The sequence below is a fragment of the Pteronotus mesoamericanus genome, unplaced genomic scaffold (genome assembly GCF_021234165.1).
Source record: "Pteronotus mesoamericanus isolate MK-2021 breed Mesoamerican mustached bat unplaced genomic scaffold, CSHL_Meso_final contig_2, whole genome shotgun sequence".
NCBI lineage: Eukaryota > Metazoa > Chordata > Mammalia > Chiroptera > Mormoopidae > Pteronotus > Pteronotus mesoamericanus.
The window spans coordinates 21,285,955-21,306,851 of NW_026555084.1; the positions used below are offsets into that span (position 1 = coordinate 21,285,955).

General features: G+C 46.7%; 1 pseudogene; it reads left to right on the forward strand.

The window, feature by feature from the left end:
* Positions 1-19,372, forward strand: part of LOC129066309 (eukaryotic initiation factor 4A-I-like) — a 37,929-nt pseudogene extending 18,557 nt beyond the window's left edge.
* Positions 19,373-20,897: the final 1,525 nt, after the last annotated feature.

The window sequence follows — 20,897 nt, forward strand, 5'->3', positions numbered from 1 at the left end:
TGTTTGATAGAAAACTATCAAACAATTTCTCATAGCAAGGAGAAATTGAAAATTTGACAGTAGCTCTCTTGGCAGGGTGGCTCTGGAAGACTGAAATCTCCATTTGTCAAACACAGCATAAGTAAAAGAATTTTCAGGAGCTATTCTGACAACAAATATAAAATTCAAAATATGCAGAATATGCAGAAAATTAGCATCCTTTAAAGGACCACATACAGACAAGGCAAGAGTGAGTAAATTTCTAGTTAGAGGTGAAAGTCATCCCTCAATCACATAACACCCCCACAAACTCTTAACTGTGTGGATATGTTCAAGTTTCCAGAGAAATAACCAAGCTGGGCCAGCTGGTATCAAAAGGAGCCAGGCCCTGTCAATCCGTTAATGCCTTAACTCATGTGAGATAAACACAAGAAAAGTCATTGCCAGGTTACACTATTGTCTCAAACCACATTGACTCATTCATGCTTTTATTTATTCAACTAAAATAAATTCAGAGCCCGCGGTATGCCAGGCACTGTCCTAGACGTCAGTGAAGCATGAATCAAACAAAGACCACCTGTCGTCCTAGAACTTACATTTTAGCAACTACTTTCAACTCACCAACAGAACCCATGTACTCTTCAGTTTGTAGTTCAACAAAATGAAAAAGCCTTTTGGGCTAGCACTCAGATGTTCCTATTATGTTGATTCATTCTCTCAGCAAATATTTACTGAGTAACTACTGGGCCACTCTGGAGTGATATAAAAGTGTGTGAAGACAGATTTCGTGGAACTCACTGTATAGTTGGAAACAAAGCATTTATAGGGAGAAAAAAACCCAAAACACTGCAAAGGCATTAAATGCTATGAACAAGGCAAATAGACTGCTGTGCAAGTTCAGCCTCAGAGAGGAAGTAAGTAGGTGGCATTTGAATTAGGATTTAAAGGATTGAGTATTATTTGCACATGTAAAATAAGAGGAAGGTGGGGCATACTAGAGTGATGGACAGTCTGTAACTGATCTTATTTTCTAATATACATATTGGTAAAATGAGGTTATGAAAACTTCTGTGGACTGTGTCCCCAAAATTTACACTGACACTCTAATCCTTGGCGACATGGTATTTGGAGGTGGGGCCTTTGGGAAGTAATAGGTCACGAGGGTGGAGCCTTCCTATTGGGATCGGTTCCCTTATCAGGTCACGAGAGAGATTTGTCTCTTGACCACATGGGAACACAGCAAGAGAACACCATCTATAAATCCAGAAAAGGGCTTTCACCAGAACGCTGATCTCAGACTTGCAGCCTCCAGAACTGTGAGAAATAAATGTCAGCCATTTAAGCCACCCCGTCTGCGGCATCTTGTTATCAAGCACAAACGGCCTAAGACAAACGCAACAACTTCAACTTGCTTTAAAGGTTTTTTATCTAAATGAAGTTTTAGAGCAGCAACCATCCTCAATGCAACTGAACACTCAAGGTCAACCTACAATGAAGAGTCAGAGAGTGGCGAATTCATTTCATCTTACATGGCCACCATGGAACTGGCTGCTAGAAGCCGCTGTGTTAAGGTTGCGCCAAAAAGGGCCAGGGAGGGTTAGCGATGCTGGCCACCGGCCCAGGATTCCCAAGTTGGGGCTGATTTCTGTGCCATCCCTGTGTTCAGGACCGACTCTCTGAGTCGCCGTGAGGAATGCTGTGCATAAAAGTTTTAAAACTGTTTTAGCGACAGAACTCTTTGAGCCAATGAGATCTTACTCAACATTCCAAAACTGTAAAGGGTGGAGCTGTCCTCCTGGAAACAGGGAAGGGGGAGGGCGGTCTAGAGTCCCACCCGCGGACCCTCCTCCTCTCTGATCACCTGGGTCACAGCCTGAGACATTACTGCTTTTTGAGACTGAGGCTTTCCGTGTTGCAAGAAGAACGGCATTTAATAGCTTGTTACTATTAAATTCCACAAGAGGGATGATAAGCACCATTTCACAGTGGCAGAAACTGAGCTCTAAGGAGGTTAAGGGCTAAGCCACAGGTTCACAACAGGTCGGGTATGATGAAGTCAAGACACGGAGGCCAGGCCACCTCCCTCTTTCTTGAGTGTCACACGTCTCTAAGTCTGCAGCTCCCTCAGAGCTTGCGATGCACTGAACACCAAGGACTTCCAAAGAAGAGAGCTGAGGTGTGTTGAAATAAACTCAAGGAAAGTGGAGCGGGGCGGCGGGGGTGGGGGGGCGGCCCTTCCTCTCTGTCTGAAACCCTGAAACTCTACCTTGCTCGGCCTCCACTCCACGTATCATTTCCACAAGTCCCTTTGTGAGGACGCAGTAGAGGCCTGCCCCGCGGGCAGCGCCTGCACAGACTCAGGTTTCCCTCTCACTTGGTGAGCTGTGGCGCCCTGAGCCTGCCCCCGCTCCTCTGTCCTCAGCTGCATCTAAGGAGAGCCTGTCCTCTCTGCCTGCACCTGAGCATGGGGGTGCCGCCGCAGAGGGCTGACACAGGGTGGTCCCAGGGAGTCCCCCCAAAGGGATTTACAAACTCCAAAGCATGGCCAGTGTCCCACCAAGCCCACCCTGCTCATCACCTCCACCGCCACTTCTAGCCTGAACCACAGTGGCTGCCTCCCCTCCCACCTCCTCTCCCCCTGCCCCCTCTGGCCTCACCGAGTCCATCTTCTGCAGGGTAGGCAGAGATCTTTTCATAATGCAGATCCAATCGGGTCACTGCTGTGCTTAAAACCTTCGACAGCTTCCTGTTGTCCTTAGTACCCATGGGAAGAGCACGCACTTGTAAGAAAATGTGTGCGTGTGCACGTACATTCTCAAAGGAGGGTTTACAATATTTAAACTGGCACGTAATGTTATTTCAGGCTCCACGTGAGACACAGAAGGGCATATTTATTTATTCATGTATATATGTATATATTTTAGAGTTTTCGTTTATTTATTTTTAGAGGGAGGAAAAGAAAGGGAAAAAGAGAAAGAGAAATATCAATCGGTTGCCTCTCGCATGTCCCCAGCTGGGGACCTGGCCCACAACCCAGGCCTGCACCCTGACTGGGAATTGAACCTGAGGCCTTTTAGTCTGCAGGATGACCAAAACCCACCAAGCCACACCAGTCAGGGCTATTCCTTTATATTTATTTAGATTCTGCTCACTTTGCAGAGGAATTGGAGTGGCTGTGTGTATATAATATGTTCAACAACAGGGAGTTTTCTCAGCTGCATTCTGGAAACATCAATACCATGGTGTGACCCAACTCCAGCATAAAATAATAATAAACTATTGTTTTATTATCCTAAACCCCCCCAAAGGAAACTAAGGGACAAGATGCCTGCAGAGGTGCTCTGGCACAGCATCAGGATGATTTCTAGATCACCAAAAGTGCATTCCCAGGTGACTTAGGAGAAACTGAGTCACCACCTGAGACAGTAGCCTGTGTCAACATCCTGTTAGCAGTGGCGCCTCGGTCCCTAAGTCAAGAAATCCCCCCAATCGTGTTGTTAGAACTTAGAAAAGGGCCCTTTCTAACTATTATTCCTTGGTGGTCCAGTTTTATTTTTAGTTTTTTTTAAAAAGTACTTATTTTAAATTAGGCAACACAGACGTTTCAAAATTCCAAAGATCAGAGTGCCTGTAACAAAGACTCCCCCCCCCCCCGTCTTCCAGCCACCCCATGGCCTCTCCCAGAAGCAATCACTGTTACTAGTTTCTTGAAATAGTTTATGCATACATAAGTGTGCATGTCCACAGTGTTTATTTTCATTCAAATAGTGGAATTCTATTCACAATGTCCTGTGTCTTGCTTGTTTTCCCCCACCTTGCTTCTCAGTCAATGGTTTGTTGTGAGACCCACTTCATTACACATGACGTTGGAACTGTGGCGGGGCTGTGCGCTCGTGGTTCTCCGTGGGCACGAGAGACTTGGTTGCGGCTAAACTGTAGCTTGGGGCTGGGGAGCTGGGTGTGCATGTACGCGGGCTGACCTTGTTCGTCAGCTAGAGAAGGGCAGCTCTGGGGCCAACAGGGCAGGGGGCGCCGACCTGGGGTCAGACAACCAGCCTCAGAGACACATTTATTTTTAGGGCTTTTAAATCATTTTTAATGACAAGGAAATACACGAATATATTCCCACTGGGGGAAAAAAAGGTCAAACAAGACAGTTGAAATAAAAGCCCAGTTGACTCCCCAAACCCACATCCATTTTACTCAGCAGTATCCACTGCAGCCGATTTGGTAGTTTGTGTGTTTTGAGCCTTTTGTTTTGTGGGGAAGGTTGTATCTGTTCTGTTTTCCTACACAAAGTCATATTTTAATATACTCTACAACTGCTTGCCTCATTTAGCATTTTGTCTTGGCCTTATTTCCACCTCGGAGAATGCAGACCTGCTTGTTCTTTGCAACCACACATTAGGAGTCCATTGCAGGGATGTAGCATGGTTTATGTAAGGGTTTCCTGTTGATTCAGGTTGTCCCTAATTTTTTGTTGTTACACCCAGTGCTGTATGCAAAAACTATGCACAGGTAAAGTAATTTCTCTAAAATACGGAAGAGAAATTTTGGAGGAAAAAGGTAGGCACCTTTAAAATTTTAAGATACTCCCAAATTACCCTTCAAAAAGGAAGTTCGCGGTCTCCGTGAAGCAGTGACACAGTAAATTGTACAAGTTTGGTTTGACTCTTAGAGATTGTAATCTGAAATTGATGGGTTCACAGGCAAAAAGAGGCATGCAAATCCACAGGATAATGCAAACTCTGAAAAATAAATAAAGCGCCATTTGCCCGGTTATCAAGGATTGGGGCAGAGAACTGCCGCGGGGCGTGAAGGACTGTTGGGCGAGCAGCCCCCTCCTCACAATTGCCTTCTCCAGGCCCCGCTCCTCTTCCCTCCTACTCTGTGGTTTAAAAAGCAATAGGGAAGTGTGGAGGGAGAGAGTTGGGGCTTGAGTGGGAGTGAGGCAGAGCAAAATGAGTATCTGCTCTAACAGAGACTTCGGGGGGCCGCCATTGGCAGACCCTTCGAGCCAACTGCTGACGGCTGTTTGTACCGGCCCAGATGGACTTTCCATTCCACTGGGCCTCTGTTGGGAGACAGCCCTCAGACTGAGATGTGATGAAATCATGAGCAGAGTTCCTCAAGTTCTCCACATTACCCTCTCCTTCAACATCCAGTAAAACGGCTTCTTCCCCATTGCACAGCCTATGGCGAGGCCAGCTCCCTCCCTAGGATTTCTGCAGGATCCATGGTTGCTTCTGTTCTCCTGACCACTTCCTGTCCCTATCCTGTTCTTGAATGTGCTATCACCTCTCCGTTCTCACCTCTTGCCTGTGCTTATCAGCACTGCAATTCCTTCCTTATTCTCCCAAATACCAACAATTTTACTTAGAGTTGTGGGGACAGAAGAGGGGTCATAGCACAGTGAGAACAGGAAACACCTCACAACAAATAACAGGCAACACTCTCCTGAAAACCCCCTCGATCACTGCATCCTGGCAGGTGCCTCTAACTGAATGTCTCAGGGCAACTGGCCAGGTCACCTCCCCTTTCCCAAGAAAAGATTCCCAAATCTCTTCCGATTCCACTGACCAGGAAACAGTTCTTCGATTCCTATTGCTTTATTCTAATTTGTGCCAGCAATTGAACTCTTTTGGTCTTGAAGAGTGGTTAACAGACTCCATTTGTTCAAATTTGTACTCTGCTACACATTTCCTGTGTGATCTTTGGCAAGTTACTTAGCCTCTCTGAGCTCCAGTTTCTTAATACAGTATGCAACAGGGGTTACTTTAGAATGTGTTTAAAGCACTTAGCACAGTCCATTGTACATGAGTTCCTATCATGTCCATGAGGATATCATCTCTCATGCTGGGAAATAACCTCTCGAGGTATTTACCTCTCAAAAGAGCAGTTATTGCCCTGTGTGAGTTCAGCCACCACCCTAGGACACCCAGCGGTTGACTTTTAAGATAATTATTTTCTTCCCCATGAGTGAGTTATAGGAAAGCTTCTGCCCTGGCCGGGTGTTTCAGTTGGTGGGAGTGTTGTCCTGTAAACCAAAAGGATACAGTTTCAGTTCCCGGTCAGGGCACAGACCTAGGCTGCACGTTCAATCCCTGATCAGAGTGCATGCAGGGGGCAACCAACTGATGCTTCCCTCTCTTGTTGATATTTCTCTCCCTCTCTTTCTCCCGTCCTTCCCCTCTCTAAAATCAAGCAACATGTCCTCAGGCAAGGATTAAAAAAATACTACTACTTTTTTTTAAGAAAAAGAAAGCTTCCTTTCAGCTTAGCTCCTCAGAAGCGTTGCTTATGAAATGCTGTAGTTCTCAGGGGCTTCATGTTGACCATGATGAGAGGCTCCGGACCCACCAGTGAGCCCCCCAGGGCCACGGAGCTGAGAGTCAGTGCGATCGCGGCCCTTTGCACCTTTCACAGGCGGCACCTCCGCCCACTCAGGGGTTCATATTGGACACTTGGGAATCGTCCTTTCCCTTATCCCCTCCCCTCAGCCCCCAGCAAGATTTTTGGGGTTAACTTGTGATTTCCACAACCACCCCCCCCAGCAGCTCCCACCTGGGCCACTGCCACAGTCTCCTCGCTGGTCCCCCTGCTGCCGCCCTGGCCTTCCTGCAGCCTGTTGTCCACCAGACCAGCAGAGTCCTGTAAAACCATCAGTCAGATCACTTCCCTCTCCTGCTGGACTCCCGGCAGTCCCTCCCGCTGCCTTCAGAGTAACACCCAGGCTCCACAACAAGACTGAAAGGGCTCTGTCTCATTGCCCCGCTGCTTCTCCAGCCCCATCTTCTGCTACCCTCACAACTCACCGCCTTTCTCCTGCTCTAAATGCCAGGCCCCACCCGCCTGAGCCTTTGCACTGGCTCTTCGCTAGAACAGTCCTCCCGGGATGCAGCTCCACTGGCTCCTCGGCTTGCCGATTTTAGCACGGAAAGACCTTCCCTGTCTCTCACTCTAATCAGCCGACCCCCTCCAATTTCTCCAGATCCTACCACCCTGTATATTACCTCCCCGATCTCTCTGTTCATATGTTTATTGTCTGCTCTCCACAAAACGGGGGGCTTCATGTGGGCAGGTGCTTTGCCTGTCTTGTTCCCTGTTCTGCCCCTAGCACCTTGCGCCGTAGGTACGCAGTACACACTTGTTGAATGAATGAATGAACGAACGAACGAACAAACGAATGAATAAATCAACGAGGAACCTAGATCACTGCAGCAAAAGGGCAGAGCTGCTGCCTCCAATGCTGATTTCCACGCAGCCGCTGCTTTCTCCCCCCTACCAGAGAGCCCACCAAGTTGCCATAGCAACAGCGGATTGCGTCAGAGTCCAAACAGGGATGTCTGTATCTCTTAGCACTTCTGGGCAGGGCAAAGAGCAGGAGGGGGTGGGCCCATAGTTGTATCCTTGCTCTGTCTGCCTCTGGCCTGTCCTGCTGTCTCTGAGCAGGGCACCCTCCTCTGTCCCTCCACCCACTTACTGAACAAGTGAGGAAGAGACACTCCCTCCAGAGTGTTCTCTTCTGTTCTCTCTCTCCTGCTGTGGGAGAGGATGGGAACGGATGGCTTCATCTTTGTATCCTGTTCAGGCCCACGGATTGGCCAGAAGAACAAAGGGGAAAGATTCTCTGATAGCTCACAGCTTTCAAACGTTTTCTTCCCAAATGGCACTTTGCTAGTCTAACGGGTCACCTCCTGGAGTTTTTGAGTCTCTGTTGGTGGCTTTTTTGGTCCCCCTAAACTTGACAACACATGGCTTTTGCTCCCCGGAAGCTAAAGGCCCTTTGAGGAGACTGCTAGGAAACAGTTTATGTTATTTGTCAAAACAATAACATAGCACCTAGTACGCACTAAGTGGAGGTGTGGCATGCAGCACTTCTCACAATCCCTATAGCTGCCTGGAAAAAAACACATTCACGGTCCCTCCTTACATGCAAGCATAGCTGCTCCATCGTTCCTGGGGTCACTGAGCTGCTACGAGGCCAAGCTGACATGTGAACACGGCACTCTCAGACTTGGAAACTCAAGCCACGGCCACTGCTCTACACTGGGCGGCACAAACAGCTTCAGGGAATGACACGTTTAGCTTCCCCAGCCCCAGCCAGTCCCCTGGGTCCTCCTGTGGTCCTTTCCCGGCCATGGTGGCCAGCAGTTGGCTCTGACCCCATGACCATCACCCCCACAGGGATCTGACAGCAGCCCGCTCAGAGAGGGAACAAAGGCACCTCTTTTAGCCCCTTCTTTAGAAACCTTGACTCCTCGCTTCACAAGCAGCCCCTCGGATTGGTTGCTGCCATGGCAACTGGCCTCCGATCTCTGTCCAATTATGTCAGCCCAAACCACAGTGCCTCTCTGTCCATTTCCTGCCCGAGTGCCCTAGCCTGCCAGCCCAGCCCCTCTGACCTCCGGGCAGCTTTGAATGCCTAAGCTTTCTATTTACAGCTGCTTTTCAATTCCCTGGTCCTGCCTGAAACCTTTGTACTCTGCACTGAGCCTCTCCTCCCAGCAGCCCATTTGCCACGCCGGGGTCCCTGCTCTCTGTCTGTGGTTTCTGAAGCACCGACTGTGTGTCCAGTACACTTGCACACCCCAGACTGATAGCGTGGACACACAAATTTCAAACATCTGGACTTAGTATCTGGCACCATGATCTTTCTGCTGCAACTGTGACCTTGTAGGGTCTACAGTACCCTGATTTCCAGGCTGACTTCTTTGTTCATTCGTTTATCATTCATCGATCCATGAGCCCCTGCTATGTTTCAGGCTCTAGGGACACCACAGTAAATAAGCGAGGGCAACTGTGCATTTTGGGGGGGAAGGGGGTGATAAAAGCAAACGGGTCAACAGACAAATACACATGATGTTGGATAGTCTTAAGTGTGAAGATAAAGGAACTGAGAAGCTCCAGTCCTCCGGATGGACTTTTTCTCTGTCCTCATCCAAGCTCCCCACCTCCAGGAGAGGGGTGCAGATACCGGGGACGGGGACATGGTGTGTGGTGTCCAGGGGGCACCCTTGGACGCAAATGGCAGAGACTGAGCTTAGGGAAAAGGTTCCGGAGGCAGTGGTGCAGCTGGGGGCTGGAGGCCCAGAAGTCCTCAGGACTCCTTCGTCACCTCCTCTCTCCCTGGGTCATCGGCTTCCTTGCTTCTCCTTGCGGTGGCTTCTCCCACAACATGGGAGGTGTGGCTGCGGACAGAGCCTATGAATTTTACTTTCTACAGCCTCAATCATGGAAGACAGCCGGGCCTCAAGCATTCCTCCATTCCAAGACCAAAGCTCCATGGGAAGAGATGCATTGGCCCGGATCAGAGGTTCCCAGGCCTGGACTAATGAGGAAAGGCCGAGGATGATAGATCGGAGCTCTGACGATGAGGCTCCCGAGTTCCGGGTAGCTCCCTATGGTTGGGACGGCGAGTATCCCAGGGTCCAGACCACCCGTATGAAGTGAGGCCCACCCAGGTGTGTGCCCCTCGTTTCCTCACCCTCACGCCACCCCTGCGGCTTTCCCACTTTTATGGCCTCCATTCTGTTTGTGAGAGGCAGCTTTGTGGCTACTGCCCCACTTCCATCCCAAACCTTAAGGTCACCTTCTGCTCAGAGGGCTTCTCTTCCTGCCTCACCCGTGTCACCCTCATAGAGGGCCGCCTGCTCCATGCAGGACCCCAAGTCACCACCAGCGCTGACTGTTGTGTGCAGCAGGTTTTTCTGAAGTTTTGGGGATGACAGATAGGGAACAGACAGTAGCTCAGAACTAACTTGAACTCCACCCATAGGATCAATTCTCACTGTCTTCTGTCATTACTGCTCAGACTAAGGACATCACATTGTTTCCTTCCCTACTTGACCTCCTCCCCCGACCCCCGCTCCCAACAAGAACTCGCAGCAGGTCCCCTCAAATTCCTATTTCTTTTTATTGAAGGGGTAGTCACCTTTCTGCTTCCACTCAGATCAGTCCCCTGAGCCTACCCGGGTGTAACCTGAAAACACAATAAGGTGCTTTGCGAAACCAAAGACTCTTCAGTTTGAGCATATAAAAGTCAGGAAAAGTTTTGGAACTGAAGTCACTGGTTTAACTTACCCACTACCAAATTCTTAGGGCTCCACTTCACACCCACCAGAGCAAGCACAGGAGGTGGGGGTGGAGGGCTCATGCACAGACTGCGGTTTGCCCGCCTCAACGCTGAGCTCTGGCAAGGGTGACCAGGAAAACGCGCACATGGTAAATCCCACTACACGCCTTTGAGGTTAGATGGGGTTGCGTGCTCGGATCCCTTAGACCTCTTTCGAAGGATGGGCTCAGCAGGTCACACACTAGTCCAGCACTTTGAGGGCGACCCAGAGGGAAAATGAACAGCCACCAGACTATAGAGGTCAGGGATGCCTCAGTAAGGGATACAAAATATATTTCAGAGAAGAGAAAGAGTAACAAGAATGTCCTCTCCCACCGTCAGTTATATTTTCCAGCTGAAGAAGTTCAAGTCTGTGCCTGCATCCCAGTGCCTGCCCTGTCCACTCTCGGTGCTGTGGAGTCAGCAAGTCCTGGACTTTTAGTCGAGTTGTCTCCTCTAAATCCCACCCCTGAGTATGTGAAGACTCAAGGATGACAGTTATCTGGGAAGCTGTGCCCTTCCTTCCCTGTTTCCAGCTGCCTGAAGCTATTTCTGTGAACAATCAGAGCCCTCCCTCGTGGCCTTGGAAAACCCGTGCAGGGCGGATGCCCACAAGGGGACTCATGCACGGTGCCGGCATCTTGTCATAAAGGCCATTTTTAATTTTCTAGAGGGGTGGGAGGCAGGGGTGGGGGATACCAGCGGCCCATTCTGCTTCTGTTCTCTTTTCCCCCAGAGAGTTCGTAGGAGAATGATCAAAACCTTGGTGCTCATTCCTTAGAAGCCCAGTTTTCTTCTCATTAACGCAGGACTCCTGAAGTCTGGACTTTTTAATGGACTCCAGACTTTGTGACCTGAGCAAACTGCAGACTGTTTCTGCAAATGCATTTGACTTTGAATCTAGGGGCCAGGCTACCTGGTCACTGAGATCTCTTCCCCTTCTTACTAGAGGGAAGTAACCCATAGGGTGGCAGGAGAATGGCTGCAGAAACCAGGTGGCTTTGGGGGTCCAGCGTGGATGAAGTCTCACTCTGCGCAAATCCCTCATACCTCAGGGCCTTGCTTCTCTTGTGTGTTAAATGCGTTGTTTGACAGGGGAAGTTTCCTAACCACTCACTCATCCTGCCATATGTTTTGTCACACCTGGGTACCACCTGTACTGTTATATAATGAGTTCTTTAAAAATCCAATTGCCTTTTTAACTTGGCTTTATGCTAAGCAATATATCCACAAAATCACATATGTGAAGTGCTAGTTTTATTTCTTCTACTATTCCCTACAATAAATACTTGTTTTTAATCATGCTTATGTGTGTGCCTGCTGACACCGTGCTGAGTACCATCCGCATGTACCGCCCTTTGGGGAACACCAAACTGGAGCATCTCTTCAGCTCCAAAACATGTCTTCGCCGCTATTGTGGAATTCTAATAGTCCCCAAAAGGAAAAGCAATTTCAGTCAGATATATATAGATATCTGAATAGATATCTATATATATATATATAAATTTTATATATATAAATCTATATATATATAAATTTCCTAAGCCAACAGCCAGCATGACCCTTGAAACAAAATGGTCATGTTTTGACATTTCTCTTCCTTCACAGTTTCCAGAGCCCGAGGAGTTTAGTGGCCCTGCCCACTGCTCTTCCCTTAGAGGCACCTGGAGTTCATGAGGCCTCAGTCCCAGATTGCCCCAGGCCTGCCCCGTGTCAGGTGGGGGGATTGCCGTGGCCCAGTGGGAAAGGGCGGGCCCCTCGCTCCCCACCGCCCCCAGGGACGGGTGGGTTGGTGCTTCCTCCTAAGCAAGCGATCCCAAGGTTGGAGCAAGTCTTTATGGGTTGGCAGCTTGGGTTCCCTTCACCCCGCACTCCTTCCTGGAACTGTTTGGATGACACAGTCCAAGAGACTCATGGGGATCCTTGGCTGGGAACTCTCTTCTCTGGTAAGAAGCTGGCAAGCAACAGAGGGGAGAGCTGGGCGTCTGCTGGGGAGGGAAACAGAAGGAGTTTCCCGGGTGAACGAGGGGCACCTGCACAATGAAACAAAAAACAAAATGAATCACCAGTTGAATCATCAGGGTTGATGTTCCATTATCTCAGGGATTCTCTGGTCTGGCTGACCGTCAGAATCATTTGAAGGTTTTTAAAAAGAAATGTAAACATGTGGCACATCTATACGATAGAATTCTACTCAGCCATAAGAAAGGAAAAAATGCTGCCATTTGCAACGCATGGTTGGATCTTGAGAGTATCATGTGAAAGCAAAGTCAGTCAGGTGGAAAAGGGTAAGAACCATATGATGTTGCTTATATGTGGGATATGAAACAGAAAGCAACAAATAAACAAACAAAACAAACTCATAGACACAGAAACCAGAGTGGGGGGGAAATGAAGTGGTTAAAGGGGGTCAAATATATGGTGACAGAAGGGAACTAGATATTGAGGGGTGAGCACAAAATGCAATATACAGAAGACGTATTATAGAATTGTATACTGGAAGCCTTTATTATGTTATTAGCCAATGTCATCCCAATAAATTAAATAAACAAATAAACTTTAAAAGTATTCCCAGGGCTCTGGCTGGTGTGGCTCAGTTGGTTGGAGTGTTGTCCCAGGCACTGAAAGGTTGTGGGTTGGGTTCCCAGTCAGGGCACAGGCCTAGGTTGCCAGTTCAGTCCCCGGTCAGGGTGCACACGGGAGGCAACCAATCAATGTTTTGCTCTCTCTCTCTTTCCCTCTATTTCTCTCTCTTTCTCTCTCTCTCTCTCTCTCTTTTTCTTCCCCCTTCCTCTCTATCTCTCTCTAAAATCAATAAATGGTGAGAAGTTTTAAGCAAAACTTTAAAAATAAATAATAAAAATAAAAATATCTCTATGCTATTATGCAACAATTCCACTCCTTGGTATTTTTCCCATGATAAATGAAAATATATCTATACCAACTATATTCACATAGCCAAAACAACCCTAAAAAGCCCCTTGGTAGGTCAAGAAACAAACTGAGAAATAGTCATGTGGTGAAATACTTCTCAGTAACAAAAAAGGAGTGAACTGTTATATGATACATGTAGCAAATGGATGAATCCAAAAAACAGTATAAGAAGAAAAAGAAACCAGACACAAAAAAGTACATACTGTATAATTCCACTGATACAACGTTCAAAAACAGGCAAAACTTATCTATAGCGATAGAACTCACAACAGTGGTTATTCACAACACAGCATTCGCAACATCACAACACAGGATGGAAATGGATTTAACTTTCTGAGACCATGGAAATGTTCTCTATCTGTACATTTGTCAAAATTCACCTAGTTATACTCTGAAGATCTGTGCATTGCACTGTACGTAAGTTTTACCTACATTTAAAAAACAACACTAAAAAATATACCCTCTGGTCTCATCCCATTCATACTGAATCAGAATGTCCAGCAGTACGATCTGATTCAGTAGAGCTAAGTCAGGGAACTTTTGGCTCCTAAGAAAGCTTTGGCTGACTTTCTCATAGTTTACCAGAATTGTGGAAATTATAGGGCTGGTGCTAGAAAGAAACAGCTATTGCTTAGTGAGCGCTTACTCTATTCTCAAATTCTTCCAATAACCCAGCAAAGCAGGTATTAGTTTCTCCACTTTACAGATTAAAAAACAAAAACAAAAAACTGAGCGCAAGACATTTGCCCAAATCAGACAGCCGGGAAGTAGCAAAAGTCCTCAGCCCAAGTTGTCCTTACTACAAATACCCTATTCTTTCTGTCGTTCATTTGTTTGACTTTTGGGGGGGAGGCGTGCTTTTTTTTTTTTTATTGATTTTTAGAGAGAGAGAGGAAGGGAGAGAAAGAATCATCTATTTGTTGCTCCATTTTTTTCCTGCATTCATTGGTTGATTCTTGTATGTTCCCTGACCAGGGATCAAACCCACCATCCCCAACCGTGGCGTAGCAAGTGAATGTTCCAACCAACTGAGATACCTGGCCAGAGCCATTGTTTTTTTCTTTTGTTCATTCATTCGTTCATTCATTCATTCACTCATTCATTCAATCAATCAAACACCAATACCAGTTGTGTCTTCTTGAGCCAGCCCAGGGAGCCAGGCCCTGTGCGGGGCATTAAGCCAGGTCACCTCCCAGAGAAGACAGGAGTGATGGGTGCGGGAGATGAGATGACCTTTGTGAGGCAGCATTTACCTTTGTTTTGTAGACTTGGGGAGGAAATGGGATCCCAGGCCTCTTTAGATTTTAATTATTCAGGTGGTTTGGGGAAAGGCACGAGGTTTATGGTTATATAAGCATAACTAAAGGAAGCCTCTGTTGCTTACTTTGGGAACATTCCAGAAGCTAACACCAATAGCAAGTCATGTTAAAAATGGGTTAAAATCATTATCGGATTATGAATAATTCACAAGGCACCCCCTGTTACCCATTACATTTTGTTCTACATAATTGCTTCCTGGAAATCTGCTCCCAGTGCAGAGAATTGGGAGCATGCATGAAATTGAATATTTCTGCCCTTGACAAGTAAATTTAAACAAAATTGTGAATTAGTTTCAGTCCACTGCTACCTATCCCCTTTGAGTTGATAGGAGTGGTTCTTTACTCCAGAAAAATAACTGAGCAAGCAAAAAATGGTCTAGCTCCTTGGAAAGGGAGGTCAGCCCCAGCTCCCAGCCGTACCAGACAGCGTCCAATGTTCTCATTATTGTGGAGGATTCGGAGCTCGGGGAGGGATGCATCAGAGTCAAACCACAAAATGTACTCTGCATGGTGCAATATAAAGATGAGAATGACCAGGATAATACATCTTTTTTTTTTTTAATTGAGCTGTATCCCACATTCCAAAAATTCATCCCTTTTAATGTCTACAAGTCACCTTTCCCCAGCCCCTAGCAACCATCCATCTACTTCTATTTGCCCTTTACAGACATTTCACATAAACGGAATCATGCAACGTGTTGCCTTTTGTGACTGCCTCCTTTCACTTAGCCTCCTACTTTCAAAGTTCATCCATGCTCTTGCAGGAATGTGAACTGCATTCCACCTATTGTTGAATAATATTCCATTGTATAGATACACCCCATTTTGCTGATTCATTCATCAGTTAATGTAAATTGGGTTTTTCCCTGTTTAGGCTATTATAACTAGTATACTGCTATGAACATTCGTGTACAGTTTTGTGGAAACGTATGTTTTCAGTTCCCTAAGGTTTATACCCGTCTGCCCAGGGGTGGGATCGCTGGGTCATAAGGTCACTCTCAAATTTTTTAGGGAAGTGTCAAACTGTTTCCCACCACGGTCGCTCCACCTTAACATTCCCACCAGCAATGTACCAGGGTTCTGCCCTTTTCTAGCAGTACCTCCTTCTCTAGCAACACCCTGACTTGATCTTGTCAAAATTTACATGTCCTATGTATTATTCACAGCTAATCTACATTACTGGTTTCATGTGTCATCCCTTTGGATAAGACATTCACAATTGAAGAAGAGCTTTCTGGAGATACACTAATACATTATTCAGGACACTTTCAAATTCAAATTGTCTGAAGCAAAAAGGAGATTTACTTACTTAGGTAGCTGGGAAGATAGGAAGGTAGTTCCCAGGTCTAAGGAGGGGTTATGGGAATGAAAGCTTCAGGGTGAATCTCTCGCCCTCTGGCTCTAACTGCCCCCGCCTTTCCGAATCTCCCCCTTGTTTCTTGCTTCTCTGGTGGCCTCTACTCTCTCTCTCTCATCCCTGTAGCCTCTGCTTGGCCTCTCCACACCAGGTTCTTTCCAAATTCAAGAATGGGGCTGCCGGCAGCTCAGACGGACATCCTCCTCGCTTAGGAGCTCTGATCTAGGGACAGGAACCCTCTCTGTCCCAGCATCAAGTATGCCATGCCCGTCCCTGGGTCAGTCATGTGTCCAGGGAAATGGAGGCCAATGCCTGGCCCACACTAGCACCCACACCCACATCCGTGGCCAGATCAGAAGAAGAGGGTGGATGCACAAGGCGAGGGGGCGGGAGGGGCATGCTGGGCAACCGAAAACAACCCCAGCCAAAGACCTCAAGTCAAAGGGGAAGCTCTAGTGTTACAGATTTTCGACATCACAGCAGACACGTAGAAGGATACTGCAGGGCAGGAGGACATGAAATGACCGCATGACTTACTCCCTCTGAGCTGGGAGCCAGCGGCTCTGGGGTAACGGAAGATACGGAGTCCCTGGAAAACCAACAGGCACCTTACAGGTTACAGGCCGACACGCATCAGGGCAGCACGGGGGGACCAGGGCAGGCCCGGGGCCTAAGCCGATGACGGCCTCCTTAGTCATTTCACTGTGTGCAATTTCACTTTTTCCAAGTGAGTGGAACTGAATCTTCCAGAAATGGAGAAACAACTTCAGTAATTGAAAGCATTTTTTAAATTTTACTTTCCGTGGTTTCTAAAATCTGAGAAGGATGCTCAAGAGACTTTCAAAACTTCTCAAATAAGGTTAAACGGACAGCTCTTAGAGCCCACACAATAAAAAGGAGAAAATGAGCTGAATCCTCAGATGGTAGAGCTGGAGGGGCCTGTGGGACCGCCTGGCCCCCACTCACTCTGCAGAGGGAGCAGTTGAGGCCAGGGCTGGCAGGGGCCTGTCTGGCCATGCAGATAAGAAGTGGCTGGCACTAAATCAAGGTCTCCCAGTCCGTGCCCTTTCTCCTTGATCAGGCCTCTTGTCTGCGCTCTCCCTTGTGAGCACAAACTGTGATAATAAAAGAATAGGGCTCCAAGGACTGGCTGGGCGGCTCAGTGGGTTGGAGTGTCATCCCATATACCAAAAAAGGTTGTGAGTTTGACTCCTGGTAAGGGTACGTACAGGAGGAAACCAATCTATGTTTCTCTCTTACATTGATGTCTCCCTTTCTCTCCCCCTCCCCTTCCTCTCTCTCTAAAAATCAATGGGAACGTGTCCGTGGGTGAGGATTAAAAAATACAGGTTCAGAGACATACTCAGGGCATAAGAAAGAGGTGCCATATGAATGCAAACATTTCCCAGTTTTGATTCATTCCTTGGGCATCACAGGAACCCAGGCTACGCTTTGGGGAGGATTCTTGCTGAAATCAGCATTGTTTGTGCCATATCTAGCTGTGAGTCACAAACTGCGCAGGAAGCATTTTAATGAGATTTCTGAGTGAGCGAGGAGACTTCTTAAGGGTCAGGAACAGAAAGAGGTACAGACATTTTTGTAACAGAAGTAAAGAGCTGAAATCAACAGATTCGATTTGAGTCCTGAAGCCGTGCAATGTTCTGTGGGCAGCACAGAGGCACCTCAGACCACGCCTCTCCTACCCATTTACAATCTAGTTACCCACGAGAGGGGACATATGCCTTTAGAATCTTTTTTTTTTGGGGGGGGGCACTAATTTGGGAGAACATTTTATACTGAGAATTTAGTTCTTGCCTTTCTTATACATTGCAAATATTTCTCTCCAGTTTTCATTTCTCCTTTATCTGGTTTTTCTCTTCTGAAATATTTAATTTTCATGTGATCATACCTATCATTTCCTTTGTGTTGCCTAAGCTTCCATGATTCAATATTCTTCTCTACTTCAATTTTTTTAAGCAGAGAAAATAATTTATTATAAAACCATGAACCTTCCCTTAAAAGCTCAAGTTTGCAATAACCTGAACATGATGGAATGGCGTTGCCACCAGAGTTTCTAAGGATCAGGTCTGTGAGTCGGGATTCCCGGAACGGGTGGGGGTTGGGTCAAGGGGTGAAGATGGCGTCATGCAAGGCCGGTTGCTCGTGGAAGAGCTGGCTGTTGGGATTTCTAACGGGGCCCAGTCAGCATGCTCATACTTTATACCAACAGATCCAGAGACAATGGCCGAACAGAATGGAGCCTGCAGGCAACATCAAAAATAACTGTAATGAGGTTGTTGACAGCTTTGACCATGAACCTCTCAGAGTCCCTCCTCCACAGCATCTATGCCTGTGGTTTTAAAATGCCCTCTGCCACCCAGCAGTGAGCTTCTTCCTTGTGTCCAGGATGCAGGGTAGTCATGGCTTTAGGAGACTACATGGGTGTCTCCTGCCACTCCTGCACTGGAGATGCCAACGTGAGAGCCGAGGTACAGAAGCTGCAGAGAGAAGCTCCGCGTAACATTGTGGGAACCCCAGGCCGCGTGTTTGGTATGCCGAACCGCAGATACCTGTCTTCCAAAAACGTCAAGATGTTTGTACTAGGCGAAGCTGATGAGATGTTAAGCTGTGGACCCAAGGACCCGATCTACAACATATTCCAAAAGCTCAACAGCAACACCCAGGTGGTTTTGCTCAGCTACAATGCCTTCTAATGTGCTCAAGGTGAACAAGAAATTCCTGAGGGACCCCTTCTGGGTTCTTGCCAAAAAGGAAGAGTTGACTCTGGAGGAGATCTGCCAATTCTACATCAGTGTGGAATGAGAGCAGGGGAAGCTGGACACACCGTGTGACTTGTATGAAGGAAACTCCTCAGGCCGTCATCTTTGTCAACACTCAAAGAAAGGCTGACAGGCTCACTGAAAAGGTGAACACCCTGGACTTCACTGTCTCTGCTGTGCATGGAGGTATGGACCAAAAGGACCGAGGTATAAATATGAGGGAGCTCTGCCCTGGCTCTAGTAGAGACACTGATATGTAGCAGGTTTCTCTCTCTCTCTTTCTTCCTTTCTTTCTTTCTTTCTTTCTTTCTTTCTTTCTCTTTCTTTCTTTCTTTCTTTCTTTCTTTCTTTCTTTCTTTCTTTCTTTCTTTCTTTCTTTCTTTCTTTCTTTCCTTCCTTCCTTCCTTCCTTCCTTCCTTCCTTCCTTCCTTCCTTCCTTCCTTCCTTCCTTCCTTCCTTTTCCTTCCTTCCTTTCTTGACTTTATTTATTTTTAGAGACAGGGTAAGGGAGGGCAAAAGAGAGGGAGAGAAACATCAATGTGACAGAGAAACATTGGCCACCTCCCCGTACATGCCCCAACTGGGGACCGAAACCACAATGCAGGCATGTGCCCTGACTGGGAATTGAACCAGTGACCTTTCGCCTTGAAGAACTATGCCCAACCAACTGAGCCACATGAGTCAGGGCACAGCAGGTTTCTTTAATTATTGACCATGACCTTCCCACCAACAGGGAAAACGCTACCCACAGATTTGTTCAGGGTGGATGCTTTGGCTCTAAGGGTGTGGCTATTAGTATGATGACAAAAGACAAGAGTCTTCGAGAATCAAGACCTTCTACAACACCTCCCTTGAGGCGATGCCCCTCAATGTTGCTGCCCTCATCTGAGAGGGGCTGGCCTGCCACCTCACCCCAGCTGGGATTCAGTCCTTGGGGGGCTGAGGAGGAGCAGGAACAGGGAGGGAAGGGAGCCAAAGGATAGACATCTATCGTGTCATTTTCTTTTTCTATTTTCTTTTTCTTTTGCATTAATGTCACTTTTTGAGGCAAAGAAGTAACTGTGATAATTTAAGATACCCTTTTCTTTGGGAGTAAGCTCTTGCCCCAGGCACGGTCTCTCCTCCCCAAAACACTCCCCTAACCTAGTCAGCCTCCAAACCCGGGAGGCTCTCTCTGCTCCAGGCAAATTCCTCTGAAAATGATCCATGGGGGCTATAATGTCACGCAACCTCGTTTACTGAACCAAATCTGGAGAGAGAACCTCTGAGTTAGGTGGCCCAGGAGATTCTCCCCAGGTGGGGAGGGGCAGGGGAGAAAAGAATAGTAGCCATTTTTACATTGTTTTGTATAGCATTTACTGATTCAGGAAGCAAATTCAAAATTCTGAGTAAAATTACTTAGAAGTTGAAAAAAAAAACAAAACCCAACAACCAGTTGCTCCCATATCTACCCTAGTTCAATTTTCATCTGAATTTTCTTTTAATACTTTTGTACTCTTAAATATTAAACCCTCTGGGACTTACGATGGTGTATGATGTGATGTAGGGATCCGTTGTTTTGTTACTGTTTCTTTTCCCCAAATGGTTAATCAGTTATCATAATAACTTATTGACTAATAATTCTCTTCACTCCCAGTAATGTTTTATAGAGGTGCACACCAGAAAAATGTATACCGGGTGGTTGTTATTTTAAAATATGTGCAGAAATCCATGACATTTCCCTTTAAAAAGTGGAATGTAATTCCCATCCCATTGAGTGTCAACTGGACTTAGCTATTTCTAGTGAATGCCCAAGAGTAAGGGGATTGATTAAATGATGGCACAACCATAAAATGGAACATTGTGTAGCTTTGAAACACTATGCTGTAGATGAATACTCAAAATATGAAAAGATGGTCATGGTAAATTTATTGTAGTATACCATTTGTATACACACTGATAAATGTGTGTGTGTGTGTGTGTGTGTGTGTTAACAGTAGTTGAGATGTTGGATGCTTTAATTGCCTTCATTTGTCTAGGTGTATATTCTACATATCAGCAAGGTAGGTGTACGTTACCTCGTAAAGAGGAAAAAATGGTAAGAGTTATTTTCAGTTCAAAAGTTGACTGCCTCTCCACTAGACGGCTGACATCAAAAGGACTACAATACCGAATGTTGGTGAGGACCGTCAGCCATGGAAGACGGGAGTATAAACTGTTACAACCACTTAGGAAACCTAGTTGGGCAGTATTAACAAAGAACATACTCTGCCCCATGACCCAGGGACATGGTATATACCCAATGCCTTTCCTGGGTATATACCATAGAAACAAGTGTTTGTGTTTATATATATACCAAAATATATGTACAAAAGCTTTCATCAGAGCCTAAGTAACAAGAGTCCAACACTAGAAAAACACCAGGGTTCGTCAGC